At 58.8% G+C, this 7157-nt stretch overlaps 1 protein-coding gene across 3 annotated transcripts in view; it reads left to right on the top strand.

The window, feature by feature from the left end:
* The window catches only part of PPARA (peroxisome proliferator-activated receptor alpha), an 86502-nt gene that overhangs the window by 38553 nt on the left and 40792 nt on the right, over positions 1-7157 (top strand). The window contains exon 1 of one of the 3 annotated variants that reach the window (XM_005886012.2): positions 4670-5053. The exons of the other annotated variants lie outside the window; for them this stretch is intronic. The gene's annotated coding sequence lies outside the window, so the exon portion shown is untranslated. Of the gene's footprint in view, positions 1-4669; positions 5054-7157 lie in introns of those variants that run through there. 3 annotated transcript variants of the gene reach the window in all.

Genomic DNA, 7157 nt, shown 5'->3' with positions numbered 1-7157 from the left:
GCCACCGGCCCCTCCACGCTCCGCACTCGGCCCAGTGGGAGCGCAAGTCAGTCCCGGAAACATGACGGTTCTTCCCCGCAGCGGGGCTCGGAGCAGAGCCCGCCGGACCCCTCCCCGTTTCACCAAGAGCAGCGGGGAGCTCACTCCTTTTATGGCAGATGCTGCTGCTCCCCATTTCTTTAAGAATGGGCTTGTCCCCCAAGAGGAGCGGCTACCGCAGAAGCCGCCTGGTGTGTTGTTAGCGACGGTCGCTAAACGTCCGAACTGTATCGAGCTGCTTGGCATCAGCGCGCAGGAGGTTTTCTTTCTGTTTGTTTTTTAAAAATGTATTTATTGATTTCAGAGAGGGAGGGAAAGAGAGAGAGAGAAACATCAATGATGAGAGAGAATCATGGATCGGCTGCCTCCTGCACACCCCCTACTAGGGACGGAGCCTGCAACCCGGGCCTGTGCCCTTGGCCGGAATCACACCCAGGACCCTTCAGTCCGCAGCCGACGCGCTATCCGCTGAGCCACACCGGCCAGGCCTGCTTCTGTTCTTTCACTGCCTGTTCACTGGGTGCTCCGTGTTCCTTCCTGGGTCGTGGTGAATGGGGTGGAGCCGTGTTGAGCTGGGAGCCTCTGTTCCCAGCAGGAAGGCGTGGGCCGGTCCCCGCTGGCCCCCGACACAGCGAGGCCAAGCGCTGCCCACAGTGAGGCCGGGTGCCCGGGAACCAGCCTCGGACGCCACCTGGGCACCTGGAGGCAGGGGTTCGATTGCCGGGTCTTCCCCGCGGGGTTCCCCTGAAACGAGGTGCTCAGGTCAGAACCTAGCAGCTCCCACCTCCCATTTGGACACGGGAGGGCGTGGACACGGTCCTTGAAGTCTCATGTCAGAGAAACACAGGAGCGCCGTGGGCTGTTTCAGACGAGAGGAGGAAGGAGGGCACGCGCAGCACCTGGCCTGGCCGGGGCGGAGGGCCATGCTGTCCGGGCGGGACCGGCCCTGGCGGATCTGAGGGCGATCAGCATGTCTGTTACAGTTACTGAACCTGACAAGGGGGCTGTGTGTGTGAGAGCATGTCCTACTCACAGCACACACACACACACACACACACACACACACACACACACACACACACGGGCTCCCTGCCTATAGAGAAAACGCAAATGATAGGCCAAAGGGTAGAATATCTGTTATGAGTGAATGTGGGTAAAGGGGTGACGGTGTTCCTTGTACTATTGTGTGTGTGTTGCAACTTAAGAGAAATTACTTCCAAATAAAAAGTTAAAAAGCAAACAACTGAGCCACAAAGGCAGTGTCGACATCTGGATCCGAGCCACGTCTGTGGCCGCGTGTGAACTGGGGGAATGAGGAGCAGCTCAGCTGTTCTTAAGTATCTCCCCCGACTGACCTCCTGTTCGCACGTTTTTAAATGAAGCTTTTTCAGTTTTGAGAAAATTGCGGGTTCACCTGCAGCTCTGAGAACTAATACAGGGAGACCCCGGGCCTTCACCCCGCTCCCCCGGCGGCGACGTCCTGCAGAACAGTGAGTGACATCCCAGCCAGGGCGTGGGCTCGGGCCGTGGACACAGAACATGATCATCACCCGGCGGCCCCTCAGGTGCCCGCCCTCCCCCAGCCCTTCCTTGTCCCTGGCCACCCGATCTCTGTCCATCACCTTCTCACTTCAAGAAAGCTGTGGCCCTGCCAGAGTGGCTCAGAGGTTGAGTGTCAACCTGTGAACCAGGAGGTCACAGTTCGATTCCCGGTCAGGGCACAGGCCCGGGTTGCGGGCTCGATCCTGTGTGGGGCGTGCAGGGGGCCGCCGATCCACGATTCTCTCTCATCATTGATGTCTCTCTTTCTCTCTCTCTCCCCCTTCCTCTCTGAAATCAATAAAGATATGTGTAAAGAAGAAAAATTTTAAAAAGTTACGTAATGAACCCCAGGGTAGGGCCCTCGGGGTTGGCGTTTTTCACTCAGCATCACTCCCGTGAGCCCCCTAGGCCGTTGGTTGTGTGGACGCCCCGAGTTGGCTCGACCCCTCGCCTCTCGGAGGGCATCGGGGTGGTCTCTGGTTTGGGGTCGTTACGAATGAAGCTGCTGTGAGCGTTTGCGGGTGGCTCTCTGGTTTTGTGCTCAGTGTCCCTGTGGAGAAGTGGTCGACACGCCGTACATCGCTGGTTGCACCGCACAGTCCTGTGGCTGCTGGACGCCCAGGGCCGAGCCACCGCTGCCACGGCCTCAGTTTAGAATGTTTTCATCGCCCCTGAGAGAAACCACACACCCCAGCCCCCCAGCCCCAGCCCAGGCGACCGCCAGTCTCCTTCCTGTCTGATTCGCCGATCTTAGACATTGCGTGTAAAGGGACTCAAGTGGCACGGGGTCTTCTGTGACTGGCTTCTTGCACTGAACATAATGATCAAGACTTCCTTTCCTTTCATCATCAAGAATATTGTATGGAGCCCTAGCCGGTTTGGCTTGGTGGATAGAGCATCGGCCTGCAGACCATAGCGTCCCGGGTTCGATTCCGGTCAAAGGCACTTGCCTGGGGTTGTGGGCTCAATCCCTGGTAGGGGCATGCAGGAGGCAGCCGATCAATGATTCTCTCTCGTCATTGATGTTTCTCTCTCCCTTTCCCTTCCTCTCTGAAATATATATATATATTAGAGGCCTGATGCACGAAATTTGTGCAAGGGGCTCTGCCCTTGCAGCTGCGGCAGCTGGCCTCCCCAGGCGGCCGAGGCCTGATCCGGAGCCTGGTGGCGCGCCCCGAGGACGGGCACCTGCGCTGTTCTCTTTGTACCCTCGGGACAGGGTGTCAGGAGCGCTTGCCGGACACTTCTTGCCCTTGGGTTGTGCCCGCTTTGCTGTGTGTGTGTGTGTGTGTGTGTGTGTGTAAAGCAGTGACCCTGGAGGGAGAGGGCAGATTGGTCTTCAGAAAAGCGTCCAGGGGCCCTGCTGCCCTACTCTGTCTTCAGATGTTTTATTAACATAGTAGAGGCCCGGTGCAGGAAATTAGTGCAAGGGCCTCGGGAAGGTCATCCGGAAGGATGTCTGGAAGGTTGTCTGGAAGGTCGTCCGGCTGTCCGGTCTAATTAGCATATTACGCTTCTATTATTATAGACATGTATATATATATGTATGAATATGTATTATATGTGTATGTATGTATATATATTGTGTGGAAGTCGCACACTTTATCTTCCCATCTATGCTGGCGCACACCTGGTGGCTCCGGCTGTTCGGCTGTGATGCAGCGTGCGGCTGTGAGCGCTCATGGGAAGGACGTGTGCTTTCGTCCCCCCCGCAGTAGGATTGCTGTGTCCCAGGGTGACTGTGTGACCTTTCTGAGGAGCTGCCGGACCGTTCTGCAATGGCTCTGTCTTCTTCGTCTCGCCGGCCACGTGGGAGACTCCATTTCCCTCCACGTCTTTGCCAGCTCTGGTTACTGCCTGTCCCGTGGGTTCCCGCCATCCTGGGGGTGGGCGCCGGTGTCTCCCGGTGGTTTGGACGCGCATCTCCCGAGTGGCGGACTGAGCGTGGTTTCCCGTGCCTGTGGCCGTGGGTAGGTTTCCTGGGGAGAACGGTCTGTGCGAATCCTCCGCCCGGTTTCTAATCGGGATGTTTGCCTTTTTGGTGCGGAGCTGGGAGAGTTCTTCACAGGCTCTGAATGCGGGTCTCTTGTCCGATGTATAATTTGCAAGTCTCTCCTCCCATTCGATGAGTTGTCTTTTTACTCTCTTGCTGGTAGGTGCCCGGCAGGTGGTGCTGGTGTTGGGCACGGTCAGGGCTCAGGCGCCCGCCCATCAGCTCCCTGGTGGCGGCGGGCACGCTGCTTTTGTCGCGAGCGCAGGCCTCCTCTGCCCACGGAGATGGGTGTGTTCTGCTGGGTGGGACTCTCCCTCCTGCCCTGACGGTCCCAACGGTGACCATCAGCTTCACCCGAAACGAAGGCCCAGCCCGTTGCTTGTGTGATCTGTTTCCGCCAAAGCCTGTGGGGCCTTCCTCGTTCTGGGGTGTCATCCCGCTGGGTCGCTGGCCAGGCCCTGGTCCTCCGTTGCTTCTCTGTCACGTGCCTGGCAAACGCTCGGCGGTCCCCCCCCCACCCCTACCCCCGCATCGCTGGGGTGCCATCTGTACGGGCCGTGCTCCCGTTAAATGTGAATCTCGCTTCCACCGACGTAATCTGGGACAAGCTTAGCGCACTCGAATTTCACTGGGACCGACAGTGGCTGCTTCCTCTGGGTCCCTGTCGCCTCCGCAGAGCGATCGCTGCAGGATTTAGCGCACTGCGCCGCTCTCAGGAGGAGGGAGAGTGCGGTGGGGAAGGAAGGACACATCCCAGGGTGGGGCCCTGTGCGGAGGGCGGGCGGGTGTGTTCCTGGGAACCGGCTGGGAATGTGCTTTTTGCACATTTAGATAAAGGGACAGAGGCTGTCTGCTCCTCTCCTGTGCCATTCTGGCTTGTCACCCATTTCCACATGCCAGGTTCTTCCGACAGCATGTCAGCGCCTCGGGCATTGCTGGGAAGGTTCTAGGTAGCGTGGCCAGGCCCTCGTGCTGGGCACAGAGTCCACGACGTGCCTGGTGTGACTCACTCACACACAGTGGGCCTGGTTCGCACCGTGCCCGCTCAGGCATCCCCTCTGTTTTCCATGTGTCTCGTCGCCGTTTCTGCAGCCTGTGAGCCTGTTAATCATTGGGCGGTGGTAATGATTAATCAGGTTCCTCGAATTCCTGGTGCCCGGCGAGGGCACAGGAGCCGTTTGGCATTTTTTTGTGGATGTTGAAATGTTCCTTTAAACACTAGGCCAGCACATTAAGCTACAAGGCTTCTAAGTCTTAAGCCTAACGTCTGAGACGCACCCGGAGAAGCGTCAGGACTGGAACACGGCCGTGGTGAGAGCGGCAGGAAAGTGCTTCGGTGCGAGCCGTCCTGCCTGCCACGCACACGTCCTCCCGCACAGACACCCGCCTCGGCCCCCCATCCGCCGGCGAGGTCTCCCGGGCCAGCGTGGCCAAGCAGAGGCCAGCGGTTTCTACGAGACGGCACTGCCGAGCTGCGAGGTGACAATCCCACAGGGTTTACAGGACAGGAAACTAGGGCGGGCGACAGAGCCACAGGGGCAGAGGGAGCGCTAACGGCTGTGACCTTTACCTGACCTGCGAGCAAAATGCGGGATCTGAGTGTGAACGTCCGTCCGTGTCCTGCGTCCCGAGGCATCTGTCCTTCTCCCGGGTGTCAGGTAGCAGGCGCAGAGCAGTGCTCCACAGCTGGGACAGTGCCGAGCGGTTATTGAACATTTTTAAAAAACTATATATTTTATTGATTTTTTACAGAGAGGAAGGGAGAGGGATAGAGAGTTAGAAACATCGATGAGAGAGAAACATCGAACAGCTGCCTCCTGCACACTCCCTACTGGGAATGTTCACGCAACCAAGGTAAATGACATTTACCAGAATCGATGGGACCCTTCAGTCCGCAGGCCGATGCTCTATCCACTGAGCCAAACCGATCAGGGCTTAACATTTAATTTCAAAAAAGCCTTTGGGGTCCCAGGAAGCTCCCGTGGGGAGACAGAGCGGGCAGAGGTGGTGCTGCCCATGGAGCCGGCCCTGGGGGCTCTCTCCGTCTTCTGGTCTAGGGGTGCGTATTTTTCCGCCCGGGGCCATGTGGGTATTTATAACATCATCCCGGCCATACCCAGTACCACCTTACTCATTCGCCTGCTCTATGTGGTCAAACATCTCATTCACTCACCCCCGATGCCGTGGCAGGGCCAGACCGAATGAGGCCCGCGGGCCGGACGCTCCCCACCCCTGGTCTCTTCCAACCAGAGGATGAAACTGCCTTCCTTTCTTCAAAGCTCCTCACTTCCTTTACCGCCGAGCCTTCCCAGCTTCTCTCTCTGCGCTGCCTGCCTGAGAACCGTGCCCGCCTCTGCGCAGGGCCTGTGGTGACGCCTGTGTGCGGTCCCGAGCTCGGGCCGTGGAACAGGCCTCTCCCCGCGGATAGAGGTGTTAGTCGGTGTTAATCGGCGTCACCTCTGCCCCATCCCTGCTGAGGCGGGACCTGCCTCGCTGTTAGGCTTGGATCCCCGCCCTCTGCCCCCCTCGAATGCTTTGTTTTTCAATCCCCGCCACGTGATGGTCACCCTGCCGGTGTCTGACCGCCTTCCCGAGGTGGACGCTGACTTCTGCTCCGGGCGCCCTCTCGCTCTGTTGTCTTTGGAAGGCGAGCCAGGGTGCGTCTGGGTGAGTCGCAGGCAGACCTTCGCCTGGTTCTGGTGGCGCAGGCACTGCTGGGCGCCTCTGTGCCAGGCGCGGCGCAGCGCCAGGAGCCCAACGCCCGCTGCCTCGCGGGGATTGTCCTGGACGTGAGCTGACACAATTCGCAAAACATTCCCGCCCCCGGGAACGCAGCGCATGGCCCAGTAGAGATGGACGTGGACCCGGGCCAATCGGGGCGCTCCCAGCCTGGAGCTGCGTGGGAACCAGCGGAGGCTGCCCCGGCCTCCTTGGCTGCAGCCCATGGGCCTGATCTTCCCAACAGCAGATGCCTCCGTGTGAACGGTGACCCCTTGATGTCAAGTACGTCCCTGTGTTCACCTTCCCTGTGCTTAGGGGACAGAGAGCGGGAATCGGTCTGTCTCTCTTTCCTTCTCTCTCTCTCTCTCTCTCCCTTTCCCTTTTTTGCTTTGTTTTGTTAATCCTCACCCGAGGACATTTTTCCATTGATTTTTAGGGAGAATGGAAGAGAGAGGGAAAGACAGAGAGAAACATCGATGTGAGGGAGACACGTTGATTGGTTGCCTCCTGCACAAGCCCCGACCAGGGCCTGGGCCAGGGAGGAGCCTGCAACTGAGGTACGTGCCCTTGACCGGGATCGAACCCGGGACCCTTGAGTCCGCAGGCCGACGCTCTGCCCACTGAGCCGCACCGGCCAGGCCAGGGCTGTTTCCTTTGTTTAATGCTCTGTAGTTCTGCATGCCCTGCTTGGTGGTTCTCAGAGGAGCTCTTTGGTGGGTCAGTGTTGGGTCACTAAGACCCACGGCAGCACTTCTGAGGTCCACACTGCGTTCCGGAGGTGGCGGCTCAGGAAAGCAGGCGGGGAGCCCTGGGCCTCGGTCACGGCAGGAGTGCCGGGGCAGAACGCCCACCTTTGCCGGGA

This window comes from Myotis brandtii, unplaced genomic scaffold (genome assembly GCF_000412655.1).
Source record: "Myotis brandtii unplaced genomic scaffold, ASM41265v1 scaffold952, whole genome shotgun sequence".
In the NCBI taxonomy this organism is placed as follows: domain Eukaryota; kingdom Metazoa; phylum Chordata; class Mammalia; order Chiroptera; family Vespertilionidae; genus Myotis; species Myotis brandtii.
This window is presented reverse-complemented; position numbering and strand designations above follow the sequence as displayed.